The sequence below is a fragment of the Crotalus tigris genome, unplaced genomic scaffold, assembly GCF_016545835.1.
Source record: "Crotalus tigris isolate CLP2741 ecotype Arizona unplaced genomic scaffold, ASM1654583v1 scf7180000017792.2578787, whole genome shotgun sequence".
Classification (NCBI taxonomy): domain Eukaryota; kingdom Metazoa; phylum Chordata; class Lepidosauria; order Squamata; family Viperidae; genus Crotalus; species Crotalus tigris.
The window spans coordinates 386,657-407,397 of record NW_024096639.1 but is presented as its reverse complement, the minus strand read 5'-3'; the positions used below and the strand labels follow the sequence as shown (position 1 = coordinate 407,397).

Sequence of the window (20,741 nt, the reverse complement as noted above, 5' to 3'; positions counted from 1 at the left end):
CTCAAGGTAGACTCAGCCTTCCATCCTTCCAAAGTTGGTAAAATAAGGACCCAGATTGTTGGGGGGCAATATGCTAACTCTGTAAACAACTCACACAGTACTGTAAAGAATTATGGAGCAGTATATAACTCTAAGTGCTATTGCTTGAATCGAGAAGAAATATTGGATACAAGTATAGAAAATAGCTGATTCAACTGGAATTGGTTGTTTTCTGATTCAATTAGAATTGTTTCATTTGATTTGTTTATATTTTCAGATTAAAGATTCTGTTGGTTTGTAATAGAATCTTCTTAAAACATTTTAACAATATAACAATGATGTACTTTTTGTTACTGATCTTTATTTATTATTATTTTGTATAAAAGCATAGCAAGTATGGCTATTCTCTTTCATTGGGCAGAACAGTTACATCCTGAGTTATATGAATTTATAGAAGGGAACTGTGTTTGCCGGCCCCACACTTGAAATAGAGAGTATCTTTTGAATGCTATTCCAAATGTGTTGGTATGAGATTTGGTTCACCTCCAAGATGTGATAGAGCCCTATTCTTGCTTCCCTACATTCAGGAATAGGCAGTGCATAAGGAATTAATAGTACAAGCTTATTTTATATTACTGTGCAGATGGAATCTTGATCAAGGCTGGTCTCCTTAACTTGCTTTGAATGTAGTTCAGGATCTGTTCATTAATTCTGTGGGATAGAGTAAGTCTGTAGACTTTGGTAGTTTTGCCAGGATCAAAAATTATCTCTTCCTATAGCAGTACTTCCAAGTCCTATTATTTTTTATATTGTCAAAGACAGATACATATAATCCTGCCCATCTATCTATCACTAGTAGACATTGTAGGAAAATATCCATGTTAGTCTATGAGGACATTGGTAGTGGGGGTTTTTTTCAAATTAATTTTAGTAAAGGCATCAGGTTTTTTTAGAAAATAAAAATGTATTAACTAATGCCTTTACTAACATTTGGTGATTTAAAAAGTGCTACAAAGCTGATTCCTTTTGATTTTTCAGTATAGTATATAGTCAGATTGGCCTCTATCAAAAGAAATATGTGAAATACATACAGAATCATGCTATATCTTTCATTAGGAGTTCTTCTAATCTGTGTTATTTTCCCAAATACGTTTCAAGTACATAAAGAGCCTGTTCCTACTCCTACGTACATATGAGTGGCTAGCCTAAATATTCTGGGGCACTAAATAAAAATAGGGCAAAGCTTCCTTGGTTTTGGAAATTTTTAGTATCCTCTTAAAGCCAATGTTCTCTTTGAAAAATGAAATAAGGGTGAAAAGTCCATTTAGCTATTGTGGCTTCTCATATATTTTAAAGCATCCAAGTTTCTTTCAAATTTGGTTTTTAAGAATTTTTCAAAGAATTCATTCTAAAGCTTGCTTTTTTACTTGCTACACTTTTTAAATCCAATTGAACAGAAACATATTATCAAAGACCAACATAGAAATAAAAATACCTTCAAAAATACTTGAAGTGGGGTGGAAGAGTTATTTCAAAATAGATGAAAGGCCTTTTAGAAAACCCTACTGTTGACCATTTCAGATCTAAAAATGTTAATAGTGATAGAAATATCCACCCAATACCGAAATAAACTGTCAATTGATGAACCATCCAAAAACATTTAAATAAAAGATTTTCAGTTTTCAGAATATTTTCCAGTAGATGGATAGATGGGTGGAAAGATGAATATTACACTTAAAATCATTTCAAGAAAATCAGTTGATCAATTGCAGTAAATCAAAAGACTGAAGCAACCCAATTATTTGGAGTAGCACCAATTTTCGTACCACCGCTTTTTTAAAAGATCAAGAAAGTAAGATTTATCAGTGATTTTAAATCATGACTGCATTATAGCAAGCTGTAGACCTCTTCAAACCAGTTGCTGGAGGGCATGAATTCTAGACTGATGAAGGTTTAGCTCTTAAGTGTTCTTATTTCATTGTTCTGTCCATCTTCATATCTTAACAAGGAAGGTGTTTGTTGTTAAAAAAAAGTTGTATTTTAGTTAGAAAATCTATGAAAAAGATGCTTTTTCACAAGGCAAGTGGACTTTCTTGTTTGTTTGTTTTTTTCTTTGAAGACGTTTCGCTTTGTTCGCGAAACATCTTCAAAGAAAAAAATAAGTAAGTCCAGTTGCCTCATGAAAAAGCATATTTGGGATTTAGTTAGAATGGTGCATACACTGATAAAATGTGGGAACCTTACAAGTTATTATTTCACTGAAAGACATTTAAACTGCCCAGAACCAAAATACAAATAGGTTTCAAATGAAAGCAAATGTCTGGTTGAACTCTCATTTTCTGCAAGAGTTTTAGATGGTTTTTTTTTTTTAAAGGGGGTGGTGGTGGTAGTGGTGGTGTAGTAGCCTTACTTGTTGGAACAAAGCTATCTGAATAACAATTGATTCAAAAGAAAAAACAGGATGCTTCAGTATAACAATTCTGAAAAAAGAGCTAACATCTTATGGAAGCCAAAACAGCCCATACGTACTTTTCTCCCCCCCCCCAAAAAAAATTCGAGAAATTCTCAAAATCACAGACATCAGGGAACTTCTTTCCTGATTGTGAGACACCATTTATTCACAAGGGGTTAAATAATGCAGCTCCCGCCTGTGTAAACTCTGGCAGAGAAGTGTGTATACAGACAGGAAATGCAATTTGGGCCACCCCGAGACCAGTTCTGCTACCCTTCTGCATTCTGCCGGTGGACTCGCATTTCGTGTTTGGGTGGGCGTTCGCGCGCGCTCCCTCGTTCGCTCGCGGGCGGGCTGTTCCCCCCCCCCCGCCTTCCCTTAACGTGTAGGCTAAGTGGCGATGCGAGGAAGGGAGAGAAGGGGCGTCACCATCTGTTGTTAATTCTCCGGTCATTGGATTAGTAGCCCTCGGTGATGAGATCAGCAAGATCAGCTTTCAGGATGGGGTGCCTGGACTGGCTTTAGCTGCAGGCTCTTCCCATCTGGGCTGTCTGTGTCATAAAAGGGGAGAGCAAGAAAGGGGCGGGGGAGAGGCTGGGCAGAGAGAGAAGAAAAGCCGAGGCATAAAAGCTGGAGGAATCTTTGAAGAAACAACGGCAAGGCAGCCGGGGCGGCAAAGGGCAGGCTGCCCCAGAGGCCACTTTCCTTCTGCCGAGAGTTTACAGCGGGGAGTTTCCTGTCGGTGCGGCTCGCCTCGATTGTCTGCTGCAAACGCGTGGAGCACGCGAAGTCCAGAAACCGGCGCCGGGCCGTGGGTGGGGGGAGGGGGGGAAAGGACGGGCTATTTCTGCCTGAGTTTTGGTGCCAGCGCCCCCAGCTTCCCTCACCCCACCGTGATGTGGTTCCTCCACGGCGTTGAGCTCCAACTTTTCTGAGTTTTTGCCCCCGGAACGGGACTAGCGTCGCAAAACCAGCCGTTGGGGTAAGCAATAACGGGGTGTGGACGTTTTCTCTGTTGAAGGGAGATATTCTTGTAATCTTGTCCCAAGATTCTCTGCTGCTGACTCTTGTTTCCAAGTGGCTTGTCTTTCTGGATTTTTTTTTAATGCCTAAATTAAAAAAGAACGAGGCACTGTACATGCTATAAATCCAAGACACGCGGGATTGACGGGGAGATGCTTCCTTGTTTTTATGGTGTTTGGAAAAATATAACGGCTAATCGGGAATGGTTTACTCAGCTGGCTATAGGACGTCAACATTTAAATGTGTCTCAAAAAATATAACGTTGAAGCAAAGCACTGCGTGGCTTGGTGATTAAACAGCTGTTGCTAAAAATGAAACTCTGGAACTTCACCCGGTCCGTTGTAGATGCAGATTTAAAATCTGTCCAAGCTTGACTTATTTGTATGATAAATAAGCTGATTATCCAAGAACAAATAAGCGTACGGTAGGATACATGCGGTGTCTGAAACCATTATATTTTGCTAGGATGTTATAAATGGAGCGGAGACGAGGTTTAATTTACCAGGCTCACTTATTCTAAGAGATGCAAGAATAATTTCCTGTGATCAAAGCTGCCTTGATGAAGCACTGTGACTCAGACGGCAGTGGTCTGCATGTGCTGAGCCTTGTAAAAAGTAATGTACATTCTACAATAAGTGGCACATGTTCCCGCTAAAGAACAGCTGATTTCTTTTCAATACTCCCTCATAGTTACTGATTTTTTTATTGATTATTTAACTACAAATAACTCATTCATTCTAAAAAGAGGGGCAGTATATGAATGTTATATGCACTAAAAGTTCTGTATCCAAATGCACATTCTGCAATAAGTGTTACATGTTGGTTTATTGCTTTAATCATAACTTTGCTTAAAAGTGGTTAGACTAATCAACTTTGTCCCTTCCCAGTTCTTCCTTTCAGTAGTACTCCTTGTCCATGATAGAAATTATTCCATTGTGAAATAATTCATTCAAGGAATGTGTTTGTAGAGTTGGGAAGAGACAGCACTCAGCCAATGTCTTTCAGCTTCTGGCCGTTTAACCTTTGTTTGATCAATATATCTTGTTGCATTGTGGACGCTGAATGGCCCTGCCTCTGTTGAGATTTTTATTTAATTTTACAAAATAGAGGAATGGAATTACGTATTAGGGGACAGTATATATAGATGCCAGCATCAATAACTGTAGAGGTAGTGTGGATCCTTCCCAAGATCTCAAATTCAAGAATGGAAGCCATTCTTCTATTTGTGTCTTGTTATTTGACCCAGCACAACCCCTCTGCTCAGTTTCATCACTTGCACTTAGGAGAAAAGTAATACTTTCCTTTCTGGCAAGGGCACTGAAGCTTAATTTATTAATGCATCTGAGACACTCTGACTTTCTCAAGACACTGCTGAGGAAGAAGAACAGAGAATGCATTGGAAGCTGTGAAATGAAACACCACATTTCTATAGTAACTCTTTGTGGCAAACAATAGATTAGACTGAGAGTCCACTGTTTAAGGCAGCAGGTTCTATTGAATCTCATTATTTTATTCATTTTAACAAGTGATGATCCTACCAGGAACTATCTGTATAGAACAGTAAAGAAAATGATCATGAAAGGGTATCTTTTATATATTTGGCATATCCCTAGTTTGTAAATAACTAGGGATATGCCTAGTTATTTGAAAGGAGTGTCCTTACCTATGTCACATAGGTGTATAAATCAGCCAGTAAGAACAGAGGCTTGGAGTAACTGCAGTGCAGTTAAACTGTTAGCCATTTCAGTTCCAGTAAAACCAATGAGACACATAAGTCATAAGCCACAGTACTTTCAAAGGAATTGACATAGATTGGATCCTCCTCAGCTGCTCCACTGATCATGGTTAATGGTTAGATGAGGTGGATATTTTATACTTCCAAAGAAAACTTTTTGTTGCAGATCCTTGTTAGCTTCCAAAATAAATAACCCCTTGTCACACAATGCCTGCTGAGTGAAAACTGTCTCCTGCTGCTTTGTGGCAATACTCATTAAGTCTCCAGACTTCTTGTGGTAATGTAAGCGTAGCATAATGGATTTTCCGTGTACCAAGAGCAGACAACTATTCCTGTCTCCCTTCCTCCCTAGGTGCTGTTTGTCCCAGTTCTGTGTGTAGGTCACTGTCTAACTCTCTTTGAAGTGAAATGTTTGTCACACTCAGTCTTTCGTCTTCTGTTTACTGGTATTCCATCTGCTGGATGTTGATGTCTTGAGGAACAAGAGTTTATTTTCCTATTCATTCAGCATTTTCTGTTCCCATGTTCAGTTCTCTCAAATAATTGATTACATATTTACTCCACTTACCATCCCTGATTGACTGGTTATAATTGGCAGGCAAAATAGGATTGTCACAATCCAAAACTGAGAATTGTCATTGTTATTCTTGCGCATATTTCCTCCCCCCCTTTTTTTGTTGGAACATAGCAAGGTTGAATCTACTAGTAAGTATCGGTACTGAAATTAAAAGGGGCTTTCTCATATTTCTTTTCAAAATATAGATATATTGGGAATATGCATCGTCTTTCTGAGATCTTTTTAACAGGGATTCTTGAACACTTTTTAATGAGTTCAGTTCAATAGAAGTTATGTTTTTAAATAATTTTCTTGCTTTTCCTCTTCTGGAATTCTACCTACTACTGCTTCATACATCCTTTATTAAGAGCATTCTTCCAATACAACATTACTTTAATGAAAATGCTTTTAAACTATAAGATCTGCAAGATTCAATTCTTGCCTTCTGAGGATAACATACTTGTTATGTACTTGATGCAACTTGAATAATTGCTAGAGTTTCATCAATTTTCAAATGCTATTGGAATATATAAATCCCAAGCCTTTGGCCAATACAATATAGAAACAGCAGATTATAGTTCTGAAAAGTAAGCCTGCGTTCAGATAATTTTGAAGAAGGCCTACTTTGGGGGTTGTTAAGACTCATGCTGACCTAATTGTACATAATTAATTAATCCAGTAACTATTAATGCAAGGTTGAAGATGGCTTGGTTCATTGATATTTTTAAAAGTATATTTATTATATTACATGTATACATATTTCTGTCACCTTTGGTTAATGTAGGATGAGCAGCTTCATTCATCAATATGGTCTTTACAATACATCTGAACATGATTTCTGTCTCATAGATCTCCCTGTTCCATCTTACACTGCTTCTTGTCCTCTAGTTGAATCATGTACATCTGCTGCTTTTCTTGGTGTTAGTTTGCTAAGATTATTCCAAGGTAAACAGTCTGTTCCCAGAATATATGGCCAGCACTTCCCTGTTGTTTTGCGTTTTTTTGTATTTTTGTGTGCATTTGAAGTCATTCTCATCTGTAGAATCAAAACTGTCTTTCTTATTAGTGTGTATTTGTCTGTCTACCTGGTATGGGAAAAATATTTATTTCTGTCCTAGGGAGAAAATAGATACAAACCACAGGATTGGAATGAAAAGGTACACTAATTCTCCATTCTTGTTTTAATCTAGATCATGGAAAAAGAAAGAATGTGTGTTTATTGATAAGCTAGAAAATTTAGCGTAAAACAGACTAAATACTATGTATGAGTTTCTGTGTATGAGGGGTAAGTGCATCATAATGTCATCATGGTTTCAACTAGGCTGTGCTTTGTCCATATGAGATAAAGTGACCATTACAATTAAAATTGGTCATTATCTTTATCCGTAAAGTCCTTTGTTAATGGGTTCCAGATGTAGAGTAAAATTCCAATTGCAGATAGAAAAAAAAGTTGTATCCCACCAGGCATGATCACTACAATTCTTACTACAAGTTACTGCTATATGGTAATTGCCATTCCCAGATGTGTTGTCCAGATATGTTGGACAAATTGTTCATGTGTTATTGCTAGTATCCTTCCTGGATAGAGGACTATGCAGCTTGAAATTCAGGTGTTGATAAAGTTCCTTGCTGGGAAAGACTATGGAGAATTGTAGTTTCAAGTTTATATTGTTGCAAATTCTGAATGTATAATCCATGTATTTTAGTTCAAGTTAGACAAAAAGACAATTTCTCCCTAATATTAAACCCCACATAAATTAATGAAATTGCAGTATCATTAATATGCAAAAATTAATGATAAATGCAAAATGCATTGAGCATATGCAAGTCTGAATCAATTTATATGTTAAGTCGAAAGTTTTAACTATATGCAACATTTGTTAATTTGTAGCTTAAGTTTCTAGTGTGGAGGTTAAAATAAATCATAGCTTAGCATAACATAAAAACCTAATCAGTGTCCTTTAATAGTTAACACAGCCTTCCTCAAGATGGTAGCCTGCAGATATGATGGACTACACTCCCGTCACTCTCAGCATGAAGATGTTAAGCCATGTTTTTATTAAATATAGTTCATTAAAATGTATAAATGAATATATTAATTTATGTCAATATTAACTAGATTTATTAGGCACCCAACTCAAACAGTGTAACTCTGGGCAGCACACAACACAACAAATGAACAATAATTTCTGCTCCCAGGTAGAATGAAACATGTACAGTATATAAGAATAAAATATAAAATATAAATTGGCAGCCAAGCACTAAAACAAAACAAAACAAAACAAAAAAAAACAAATGGAGGCAGGGGTCTCAACTCCCAAATCCCTGGGGGAAAAAATCAGGTCTTAATAGTTTTTCTAAAGGTGAGAACAATTGGGCTTGTTGTGTATTGGAGGGGGTGGACATTCCAGAGAATGGGCAGACACAGTGAAGTCATGCTTCTCAGTTACCATAAAAAGGTATCATAAAACGACAAGACTTTAAAAAGAAGAAACTTCTTTGAACTGTGGGAGTATGTGAAGCCTGCAGATGTTGTTGGCAGGTGGTTCCTCACATATCCCAGTCCTATGCCATGTAGGGCTTTAAAGGTGATAACAGCATCTTGAATCACATCCACTGTTTCAAGCCAGTGTAGCTTGCAGAGTAGCAGTATTCCATAAGCCTTATAAGATGTGCCCATAATTAATTGTATTGCCGCATTCTAGAACAACTGAAGCTTCTGGATAATCTTCAAGGGCAGCCCCACGTAAAGTGCATTGCAACAATCTAATTGGGAGGTACCAACTTAAGTGACCATGAGCAGGACTTCCCACTCTAGGAATGGGCATAACTGGCACACAATGTGCAAAGATTTAGCTGTCCTCTGCTCTTCAATAGAACCCCCCAGATTGCACACTAAGCTTGAACAAGATAATTCCACCTCATCTAGAATCAAAGATGGAAATCCTGCAACCTTCAGATCGCAGAGATCCAAACCCCATAGATATTCAGGTTTGAAAGATTGAGCGCAACCTGTTCTTCCCCACCTAGATGCTGGGGGGGAAAAACCTTTACAACTTCATTTGGATATCTGGGAACTGAGCTGTATAATTGGGTACCTCCACATATTGATCATACATCACGCCATATCAATAGATGATCTCTTGAGTGGCTTCATGTACACTAGATATTGAAAAAAAGGGGAGATGGGGTAAAACTCAGAAGCACTCCACAAAGCAGGAGCCTATGGTTCCAATGTTTCTCTATAGATCACTCGAACTGATCTCAGGAAAGATCAGAATAACCACAGAATGGTGATGCCCACTCCAAACCCCCTCAGCCAGTTACACAGTACTAAACCAAAGCCAAACTGCAGTAAATTATGAATTAGCACAAATTATGAGCAAACAAATCTGTTTCACCTTATGAAATACAACTTGGAGCCGCAGTGTCTCTTGTAAACATCTTCTGTAAACTAATTCAACCCCCCAGCAAATTATTAAGTAGTCCACCACTTAGTCCTTTGTTTAGTGACATTCAAAGTTACAATGGCATTGAAAAAAAATGACTGATAACCATTTTTCACACGACATTGCAGCAGACCCTTGGTCAGTGATTAAATTTGGATGCTTAGCAACTGGCATGTATTTATAAGTGTTGAAGTGTCCTGGGATTATGTGATCACCTTTTTCATGCTTCTGACAAACAAAGTCAATAGGGAATTCAGAATTATTTAACAACCATGTTACTAATTTTAACAACTCAAGTAATACACTTAACGATGGCAAAGAAAGATCATAAAAGATCATAACTGTCTTGCTTGGCAATGGACATTTGGGGCTCAATTGTTGTAAGTGAAGGACTGTATCTCTTTATATATTTTTATATAATATATATATTATAAAACAGCACAATGTACTTTGCTTAGCAGGATTTATTAAGTTAAGTTGAGCATTAGTCATTATCATTCTCTGTCCACTTATTGGTATTAACTTTTCTGGAAAAAAAATCTTTATTTTAAATAAAAACACAATAACAAAAAACCCAAAATAATAGAATGAGTTTATCACATTAAACATTTTATACATACATACATACTTGTGTGTGTTTCTCTCTCTGTGTGTATGTGTATCCCAGAGTAGTTGCCTTGTAGCGAGATGGGTGGCAAACAAATTAATTAAAAGTAATGTAATTATTTTAGTTAATCTAATCACTGATTATTTCTAAATTATTTCTATCTTTATCACAGGCTGATCTTTACAACCAAAATAGAAAGCTTCTTCTAACTCAGAAAGCTTGAATCAATCTATTTTGGTACTAATGTTTTTTTGGATCAGTCTTACAGAAACCAGACTGCAACTTAATATTTATTCAGAAGCTTGAAATCCCCTCTGCCCTCCTTTCTCCAGTATAGGAGATGGATAATCCACCAATGGGTTTTCTCTGTCTGCCTGCTCTTGAGACCAAGTAGCCAAATTGACACACCCCCTCTTGCGACCCATTCTTAACTTGGTCTCCGCTCTGAAAAGACTCTTGTTGGCTTGGCTCTCAGAGATTTCAGGTTAGACTTTTTAATCCATTGGTGGAATTTCCCCTCCAGAATTGGATACCTCTAAATTAACCTTAATAAATTGCCCATAATCACTGAGATCAGCTCTGATCTCAAATTAATAGATAGGTGGGGGTGTGGGGGGGAATCCCTTCCAACCTAATCTCTACCCCCAGGGCTCTGGGAGGGGGGGGGAGAAGACTTCAGCAGAGACTGCTTGCTGTGTCTTTCTCCCCAACCTTCCCAGCCTTTTCCCCTATTTTGGGGGAAAATAGCAAGCTCCAGACCCGGGCTCAAATTTGAATCCGGATTATCGGAGCTTGCCTGGGCAGCCCAGGGCAACCGCGGGCGCTATCTTTGTTGCCTTTTTAGGCAACAAAGCCCTTTGTTAAACAGATTGGGAGCTCCGAAAGACAAATAGAGCTCTCCTTTCACAGCAACGCTCCGTTTCCCCTCAAAAGCCTAACGGAGCAAAGAATCACAACCAGCTGACTTGCGCGCTTTCTTCTGAGCTTCAGATCACCATGGAGCCCTTTTCCGAAGGGAAAACGGGCCGCGGCCACCATTTTAGGCCACATGGAGCTCCGGAGCAGCGTGAGTCAGGCTCTAGGCCCCTGCCGGCTGCCGGTAAAGCCCTTTCCAGGCCTTTTTTTTGAGAATCGGGGGGGAGCAGTCCTCCCCAAATGGATGGGCGGCCACTCAGTGGGACTGTGGGTGGCCTCCAGGACAGCGAGCCCTTTTTGCCGGTTGAGGCCTACTAGGCCTAGCGAAGCCTGTCGAGGCCTACTAGGCCTAGTGAGGCCTGCACGCGAGGCCTCCAGGACCAAGAGCCCCGGTTTTTGCCTGGCAAGGGCTCTGGACCCAACAAGGCCTATTGCTGGGAGAATCAGCATAGAAGGCCACGTGGGCTCAGAGAGGCCACAGCAAGGCCCATCACAGATTTCACATTCTGCTTGGTAGTCGCCATTTGATTAAATTTGCTTACCATCCAGGCCTCCAGGCCTCATTGAGGTAGCCTCAAAAAAAATTAAATTGAAAAATTTCTTCTTACTGGTGCACATTGCCTGGTCATCTAAGGCCTCCGGGAGGAGCCCAGAGAGTGGTTCCAAACGTGCCTTCGGTATCTGCCTCAACTACCGTGACCGTAGCCCAGAGAGAAATCTATTTTATTGGTCAGGTGACCAGGGGGGCAGTCTTGGTATTTGCTCCAATCTCGCTTTGCCAACTACTTGCCTGCTGGGGTTGCGCTCGTTCTGGGATTGCTCTAACGGGATGGAGGGATCCCCGTTGCCTCAACACACAGGCACGACCTCTCCACCTCCCAATTACGGCTGCATCACGCCTTCGGGTCACAAGGTGGCAGGCAAGTGCAAAACCAAGACCAAGCATACGCTTAAGAAGCCCTCCAAGTTGGCGGAAAAGCAAGCCAGCCGTAGGCACCAGGCCCTGGAGAAGGAGTTCTCCAGGGTGCAGAGACAGGCCCAATTAGATTTAGACCAAATGGCGGCCACTGAGATGGAATTACCATTGGGTCCATCAACATCATCTCAGGGAGTATCCAGGGACACCGACATCACCTGGCCCGCCCCGCACATCGGCCCAACAAACAGCCGCTGTCACGGGTGAGACCACGGAATCCACCTTGTCACCCCCGGCCACTACACTCCGAGGTCACGACATAGGGGAACTTTTTGCGGCAGATGGCTGGAGGCCTTATTAACAAAAGTTGTGGACCACGCCCTATCACAGCGCAGCATCCAACACATCCAGGGAGCAGCCACACCGTCCCTTGAACTCCCCACAGAGATCCAGGTTTTACAGGAGCCCGCATCTCCAGTCCATTCCTCCATGAGTGGTTATTCCTCTCCGCAAGAGGAGGAGCCACTGGAAATTACCTTGTTGGAGGATGAGGAACTCCCCCCCCAAACCACCCTCCTCGGGGGGTCTATTTAATCCCAACCTATTCCTCACAATCCTTCGCAAGGCCACGTCCACTGCGAACATAGGGGCTGAACAGTTCCCTCAACCGCAGGTGACATCGGGCACCACGTCAAGGCCGATATTTGTCGCAAAGGTGACGACGGAACACCACGTACCTTGTCCCGACATGTTTCTGCAAGAGATCAAGAAACAATGGATCTCACCTGCCTCCCGTCGGTGAGTGGCACGGACAAGAGAATGTAGAACACATCCTCAGATCTCGAGGCACTAGAGATACCCAAGGTGGACCGAGCCTGGACCCCCTTGGTTTCCCAGACAGCCATTGCGGGGGACCTCATGGAGGTTCTCAAAGCTGATGACAAAAGGTGAGAACAAACTTTCCATAAAACTCATCAGTCAGCGGCATGGGCCACCAAGACGGCCACTTTGGCCTCCTTCGTTCGGACCATTCTTATGTGGCTACAACAACTACAGGCCAGGGTCCCGGCCGAGGACCTGCGGACTCACCAGGACCTGGCCAAGATGGTGGCAGCCATGGAATATGCTGCGGATGCAACACTTCAATCAGCCATCTTCTCCTCTAGATCCATAGCATCCAATACAATTGCCAGAAGGATGCTATGGCTAAAACAATGGCAGGCTGACACCAAGGCTAAGTGGCACCTAGCAACCGCCCCTTATTTAGGAAGCAACTTGTTTGGGGAGGCCCTGGCCCCTTATCTCGTCGAGAATAAGGACAAACGTAAGGTCATGGCCCACCTAAACAAAAAATCTAACAGGCACTCCGCGTCTTATTTTCGAAGGCAGCCCTTTCGCCAAACGACAACCATGTCTCTCAATCAGAATGCAAAACCATATATGCCCAGACAGGACAGACTGTACGACCATCCCTTTGACAGATCAGGGTTCAGGGCTAGGCAACAGAACCAGACCAAGCGGCCCTTTCGTGGAATGGGCTGCCCCTACCCGAAGAATAAATGACCCCTTCCCCAATCTTCCCATTGGAGGAGGACTGGCCCACTTTTTCCATCACTGGGAACAAACCTCAACGGACAACTGGGTACTAAAGACCATTCAGTCCGGGTTGTCCCTGGAGTTTCTAGTCACACCTCCTGACCGATTCAACAGTTGTTCAGTTTCCAGAGATCCCATAAAGTGCAAACTCATGCAGGAAGCCATCCAACACCTGTTGGAGATTCAAGCCATAGAACCGGTCCAACCAGAATACAGGGGCAAGGGGTTTTACTCCATCCTCTTCATAATTCCCAAGACCTCAGGAGGATGGAGGGCAATCCTAGACCTAAAAAATCTCAACCGTTACATAACATACAAAAAATTCAAGATGCAATCCCTACAATCCATTCTGGGAAGCATCAGGCAGGGCGACTTCCTGGCATCGATAGATCTCACGGAAGCCTACCTTCACATCCCCATCCATCCATCTCACTGCAGGTTCCTACGCTTCTGCTACGGAGGCAAACACTTTCAGTACAGGGCGCTCCCCTTCGGTCTGTCCTCAGCACCCAAGGTGTTTACAAAAATACTGGCGGTAGTAGCCGCCAAACTCAGAAAATTCTCAATATGCGTTCAATGCTATCTGGACGACATCTTGATCCAAGCAACATCCCGCCAGGCGGCTCAGGCGGACGTAAAAACCGCCATTCGTGTCCTTCAGCAGCATGGGTTCTCAGTAAACTTCCAGAAGAGCCAGACAGTCCCCTCACCCAGGCTAATGCATCTGGGAGCCATCATAGACACATCCAACTGCATGGTCTACCTCTCCCAGGAGCGAGTGGTCAGCATCAGGGAACTGGCTCGCCAGATACACAAAAAACACAAAGTTCCCCTGGTCACACTATCCCAGTTGCTAGGCAAAATGGTATCCTGCATAGCCATAGTTCCCTGGACCAGGCTTCATCTGCGGGACTTGCAGTGGTTCCTCCTTCCTTTCCAACGACAGAATACCAGCGCATCCAACTGCCTAGTCAGGGTTCCGCGGCACATTTGCAATGGGCTCCGTTGGTGATGCTCTCGGGAGGTGACCAAGGGATCACCCTTCAAGGAACCAGACAAGGTTACCATCACGACGGATGCCAGCCTGTATGGTTGGGGAGCTCACCTTCTACCTCATTTCACGCAGGGACGTTGGTCCGCCGCGGATCTGAGGAACAACATTAACTGGCTAGAGCTCAGGGCGATCCATCTAGCCCTGCGACACTTCAGACACAGAATCAAGGGCCGCCACGTCCTAGTCCTTACAGACAACATGGCAGCCAAGGCACATATCAACCGTCAAGGGGGCACCAGGTCGAAGGCCCTCATGACAGAGGCACAGCTCCTGTTCACCTGGGTAGAGTCCAGCCTGGAGTCGCTAAGGGCAGAACACATATCGGGGATCAACAACCAACAAGCGGACTTCCTGAGTCGTGCCACAGTGGACCCTTCGGAGTGGGGGCTACACTCGGACCTGTTCGTAAACATCTCCCGCCGGTTCGGTCAGCTGATCCTCGACCTGTTCACATCATCGGACAATGCTCAGCTCCCCAGATTCTATTCCCGCTACTCCAATCCAGGGGCGGAGGGGACGGACACATTAAGAGTTCAGTGGTCACAAGGCCTACTTTGTGCCTTTCCTCCACTCTCCCTCATACCGGCGGCCAACCGCAAATTGATACACGAACGGGCGGAGGTGATTTTCGTGGCACCATACTGGCCACAGAGACCGTGGTTCGCAGACCTGATGAACCTGTCTCAATCCCGTGGAAAGTTCCACCTCACCAAGTATCCCTACACCAGGGAAGCATCTGCTATCCGGACCCTCAGTGGTTACAACTGACCGTCTGGCACTTGAATGCTGCATAATGGCACAGGAGTTATTCTCCCCTTGCGCCGTCATCATGATTCAGGCTGCACGCCACCCAGAGACCAACTGCGTCTATGATTCCACTTGGAAAAATTTTTGCCTTTGGTGTAGGGGGCGACAGATTGATATCTCCAAATTAACCATCCCTCAAATAGTTGACTACCTTCTGGATGGACTAGACAGAGGCCTCACCCCAGCGACTATTCGGAGGCAGGTGGCGGCCTTGTCCACTCTTCTAACGTGTGCGGATTCAGTCCCCTTAGCTCACCATCCCAGGGTTCGCGCCTTCATCAAGGGTGCGTGTAACACCAGATCCCCAGTGGTACACAGATACCCATCTTGGGAATTACCCAGAGTACTTCGCGCCCTCGTAGGACCGCCCTTCGAACCACTGGCGACCATCTCCTTACAAAACCTGTCCCTAAAGGTGGCGTTCCTGATCGCCATCACGTCGGCTAGGCGAATTTCTGAGCTGGCCGCACTGTCAGTCAGGAATGACCTATGCACCTTCCACAGTGATAGGGTGGTTCTTAGGCTAGATCCCTCTTTCATCCCAAAAGTGAACTCTCTTTTTCACAGGGCACAAGAGATTGTTCTCCCAAACTTTTTCCCAAACCCAACACAGGACCAGGAGCGGCAATGGCATACATTGGACGTCCGCAGGGCATTGCGATGTTACATAAAACGTACGGAACCTTTCCACAAATCAGAGGCCCTCTTTGTGTCCTTCCGACCGGGCACTCTAGGACGGAAAGTTTCCGCCGGTACCATTGGAAGATGGATCCGGACCTGTATCGCTGAGGCGTACCAAGCCTCGTCTCTGCCACCTCCAAGTCATCTCACTGCCCATTCCACCCAAAAAGCTGCAACCTCGGCGGCATGGGCTACTCAGGCGTCAATAGAGGAAATTTGTAGGGCCGGGCATGGTCCTCGCCTTCCCTGTTCGTGCGCCACTACAAGATCTGCTTGGGCGGACGCCTCCTTTGGTAGGAGGGTCCTACAGCAAGTGATCTCCAAGGACACTCTTCCGGCCTTATCTGTATCCCGCCCATCGGGACAGTGAGGCTTTGGTATGTCCCATTGGTGGATTATCCATCTCCTGTACTGGAGAAAGGGCGTTGGTCTTACCTGAACGCCTTTTCTCAGTACAGAGATGGAGAATCCACACCTACCCTAGGGTCAATTAGGCCGTTATTTTTTTAGGGAATTGAGAGCCAATACCTCGCCAACCTTCAGCCACTTTGCCCTCGTTAAGAATGGGTCCCAAGAGGGGGCATGTCAATTTGGCTACTTGGTCTCAAGAGCAGGCAGACAGAGAAAACCCATTGGTGGATTCTCCATCTCCGAACTGAGAAAAGGCGTTCAGGTAAGACCAACGCCCCTTCTCACATAGTGAAACAAAGCACTTATTTCATGAGGGTAGTTCCATATCCTTTGAAAATTGCATTAAGCAACATATTTATGTTTTGCAAAACTTTTTCCAGTAGGAGACAGTTGATTGTGTTAAACCCTGGCAATTAAATCTTGTATTTTCCTCTTCAGAATTAAGACATGTTAAATTTAGAGGGTTTACTACCAGTTATGTAAGGTTCCAGATTTTGATAGATTGTAGTTTTTGCACAATTTTAACTGAGAGCAGAGAATAGGCAAGTACGAAATATTTGTAAAGTTCATAAAGGTGGATAAGTTTTGATTGTTAATACCCCGATTGAAATTCATCTCATTGTATTTTTTTTTTCTTTCTCAAGTCTTTTCTTACAGCATTTGGCTAAGAGGTTATAATTTCTAATAGAAATCTGTAGCCTGGTCAGATATTTAAATGTTCCAGATCATCAAATGATATCTATCCATTTCATGGTGAAATAAAACCATTATGTATGAAATTGAAAGTTTGATGGATATCATTTCCACACATTTTATTCTTAAATTACAGAAGCATTTCATATAGCTATCAAGAAGAATTGTAAGGCTACAGATAAGGGCTGCAAAAATCTTGGTGATTATGAGATGACAACAAAAAGATGCAAAAATGTATCATTTTTTGTTGCATTGATCATTCTGGCTTTTGAAGCCCAGATATAGAAGGATAAATACAGATTTTTTTTCTGGAATGCACATGCGCCCGCCAATTGCTCAAATGGAGCTGTGTGCATGCTTTTCCTCTGCTCACACAAGTGCAGCTTCGCAAACACTCACCTTATTGCTTCCACTGTCTGGTTCCCAGTGGACTGTATCCTGGTACTGGGTAGTGGCCTGGGGGTTCGGGATCCTGAACTAGGCATAACCCCTGCCCAACCTAGAAATCAAGTAATTACACATCCCTGCAGAAAGTCATCTGGTTTCTGTTGAAACACTTCTTGAAAAATCGCTGACCGTATCTCAAGGCAATTAATTCTATTGTTGAACAGTATTTCAACAAATTATATTCAACAGAATATATTTTCCCCAATGTCTAAGTATCTTTCTTTTAAACTCCTTTTTATTCTATCTTCTGGACCATTTGTCTTATCTTTTCCATGATAGCCTTTTAGATATTTGAAGACAACGATGTTACCTTCCAATAGTTTTATACAGACTAAACATACCCAAACTCTTTGCACCACTGATTGTTTTTACTTCAAATGTAATATCTTTACAATATTGTGGAACAGGAATTTAAATATGGGCTCTTTATACTAGTACTGACACTGTTTCAATCAGCCTGACTAAATCATATTTTCTTTACACCATGATTGACCTAATGACATTTGAACCAGTTAACTTCTGGTAAACATAATGTTTACAATAATTAGAACTTAGTATATCATTCAGAATTACTTGGAGAAATGGGAGAATATAAATAAATTTCACCCCCCCACACACAAAACCCTCTAAATTTGCTTCCTGCTACCAAATATGATGAAAGAAAGACCTTTGCCTGTTAAACTGTAAATTTAGTTTTCAATCAGTATGTTTTATCTGAAGTTTCATTTCCCTGCACTAAAAACTGTGTTTAATATGTTGCTTTCTTGCAAATTATGGTTTCTTCTTAGTTTTCCTTATTCAGTTTATACTCTCACTTTTTCACTCGATCAAGTATTTGACATTAAAACATACATTAAATCGGATACTAAAATTAACTTAAGCAGAACCAGGTATCTTCTAAACACCAAGATAGCGATGGACAAAAACAGTTCCAGAAAATGTGCATTCTACAGTGTGGGAGCAATACAAAAGAAGGCCATTCTCTGCACACTAAGTAATATGTTAAAATAAAAGCAAGACAGCTATCTCAAATATCTTTATATTCCTGCACAGATTGGGTTTAGTGGTCTAGATAGCCCATTCAGCTGTTTTATTTGGTAATTCTATGCTCTCATTTAGATTTATCTCCCATCAAACAATATATGGGAGAGGCAGCCTTCTAAATAGTCAGTTTTTTAGCCATTTAATGCTTTAAAAGTAAATATGAGTGCATCCAGCAAGCTGTGCAATCATTTGGTAGTGGATTCATAGGAGTCTGGAATTTTGCAGTGTGTAGCAGCCGAGCACTTTTTAAAGTGTTTTCCTAACTGTGCCAACTGCTAATCCTTCAAAACTGTCCAGATCTGTTAATAGAGTCACTTAGGGGAGATGGTGGTATTCATATGATGAATGTATAAAAATAAGTAAATAGAAGCATCAAAAATTCAAGTAGTTTTGTCAGAATGACTCTTGCAATAAGCATTGTCTCTTAGGTATGTGCAACATCATGACAAACCATAAAGTAAGCCAAGTTTGCAACACAATGAGCAATGGCTTGTCCTGATTTATTTGTCCCCTGCAGGTAGTGGAAACCCCATCATGATACTGTGTTTTACCATCTTGCTTGTTTTGTCTTTTGACCCCTCAGAACTTACACAATTAGAGATTTGCAACCGTGTTCAAATTTACCTGAACCAGAATCCCTCAATTTCCTGTTCACCAGTACTCTTGGGATTCTTGGTATTTTATTTCTGCTTCATTAAAAGGAAGGTTATGCAGAATAGGACATTAAGTTCTGTACGAGTTGTTTTGATAAGTACTTATTTCCAGTAACAGTGAAAAGATCCAGAATTTCATGTTTTATATGTAACAAGAGGAAAGCTATAGCCAGAAAGGATACTATTTTGCAAAACAAAACATTGTTTTTCAGTAATACTCTTAAGAGTTTCTGTATAATCAATTTACTTGCAGTTCCCAATTGAAGCTGAATTCTGTGCCTCTTCTGGTTTGGCCTCAAAAGTTGCACATTCCAGTTCCACTGAATTACTTGTTGAAATTTGTAATTCTGAAACAGTAAATTCTGCAAAAGTAAATATGCATAAGATTACTTTATTATGTCTTTTCATTATTTTGTCATTCGGTAAATTAGGGATGGGTAACATGTTGCTGAATTATAACTGATACTATGCCCTTTTATATCTGGGGAATGCTGTAACTTGTTATTAGAGTTTTCGCTTTTCTGTTGTACATTTTATCACTTTGTGGCAACATTAGTTTGGGTAAATATATGTATCATAACCATGTCTTATAGCATTTAGAGTTTTAAACTGGTTTGATTATAAATTAATTATTTTCTAGAGAAAAATGCAATCAATAAAAAAATCAAAATGGAATGAGAGATACTATGATCTGTAATTATAATTCTTAATGTTGTGATTGTTAAAGTTTTCTCTCATACAATAAAGTTTTCAAAGGTTTGAAACTTGTAAGAAAGCTTATACTAAGCTGCAAATCCCCAAACAACAGCTGATATATATAGAATTCAGACAGGTTCTATTCATGTTCCTATAATTGAAATTCACCAACAGTGTCACTACATAGTATAAAGAAATACTCTGCCAGTTTCCTTTACCACCAAAGTCTTTGTTGAAAGCATTGTTGCATAATCCAACAGATAATAGTAGAAGTTTGAAAGTAAAGAATGCTTGTTCTCATGGGGGTTTTGCCTTTTGTCATTGGAAAACCAATCAAAACTCATTGTAAGTACTTAAATGAATGCTTCCTCAAAATTAAGCCAGCAAGGTCTTTCCCCAAGGGAGTATCCTGTAATCCCTTAATCTTTTTTTTAAAATACAATTGATAGTTCTCCTTAATGTTATAGAATCTCTCTGTAATGCAAATATATTGGTCACTCTTTTTTCTGTACTATTTTCTTGTTGTTATTGTTCCTAAAGGTAAGATCTTGAGGAAATTATACTTTTTGATATTTGGAACTTGAAAGTATTTAAACAGATGGGTTCCTCAGCTAGAATGAACTGCACAGAATTCTGCACAGTTTTCTTCTCTGTTGTTCATGATACAAATACTAATGCTCCAAGGACAGCAAAGAACCATTCTGAAGTATAACAAATTAGCAAGGATTTTATCTGATATACCTAATTTTATTCATGTGTTCCCATAATTAAAATATTAGCCTTTCCCAGATTGGAAGTAAATGATGCAGTCTTTTATATTGCGTTAAGCACTTTATACATTTTTGAAAGATCATGCAAAATTATGATTCTCTGCATCACCTTCCTTTTTAATCATATATAGATGAAGCATAATGACCTAATGGCATTTTATCAGCCAAGAACAATAGCTATGTCAGAAGCACTCTTAATTACGGTGCATATACTATTATCCTAGTCTAATTAAAATTATTATATATACTTTCCAGTA

General features: G+C 41.2%; 1 protein-coding gene across 2 annotated transcripts in view; it reads left to right on the top strand.

The window, feature by feature from the left end:
- SPSB4 (splA/ryanodine receptor domain and SOCS box containing 4) overlaps positions 1-20,741 on the top strand; it is a 243,419-nt gene that overhangs the window by 148,579 nt on the left and 74,099 nt on the right. The window contains exon 1 of one of the 2 annotated variants that reach the window (XM_039342463.1): positions 2,651-3,413. The exons of the other annotated variant lie outside the window; for it this stretch is intronic. The gene's annotated coding sequence lies outside the window, so the exon portion shown is untranslated. Of the gene's footprint in view, positions 1-2,650; positions 3,414-20,741 lie in introns of those variants that run through there. 2 annotated transcript variants of the gene reach the window in all.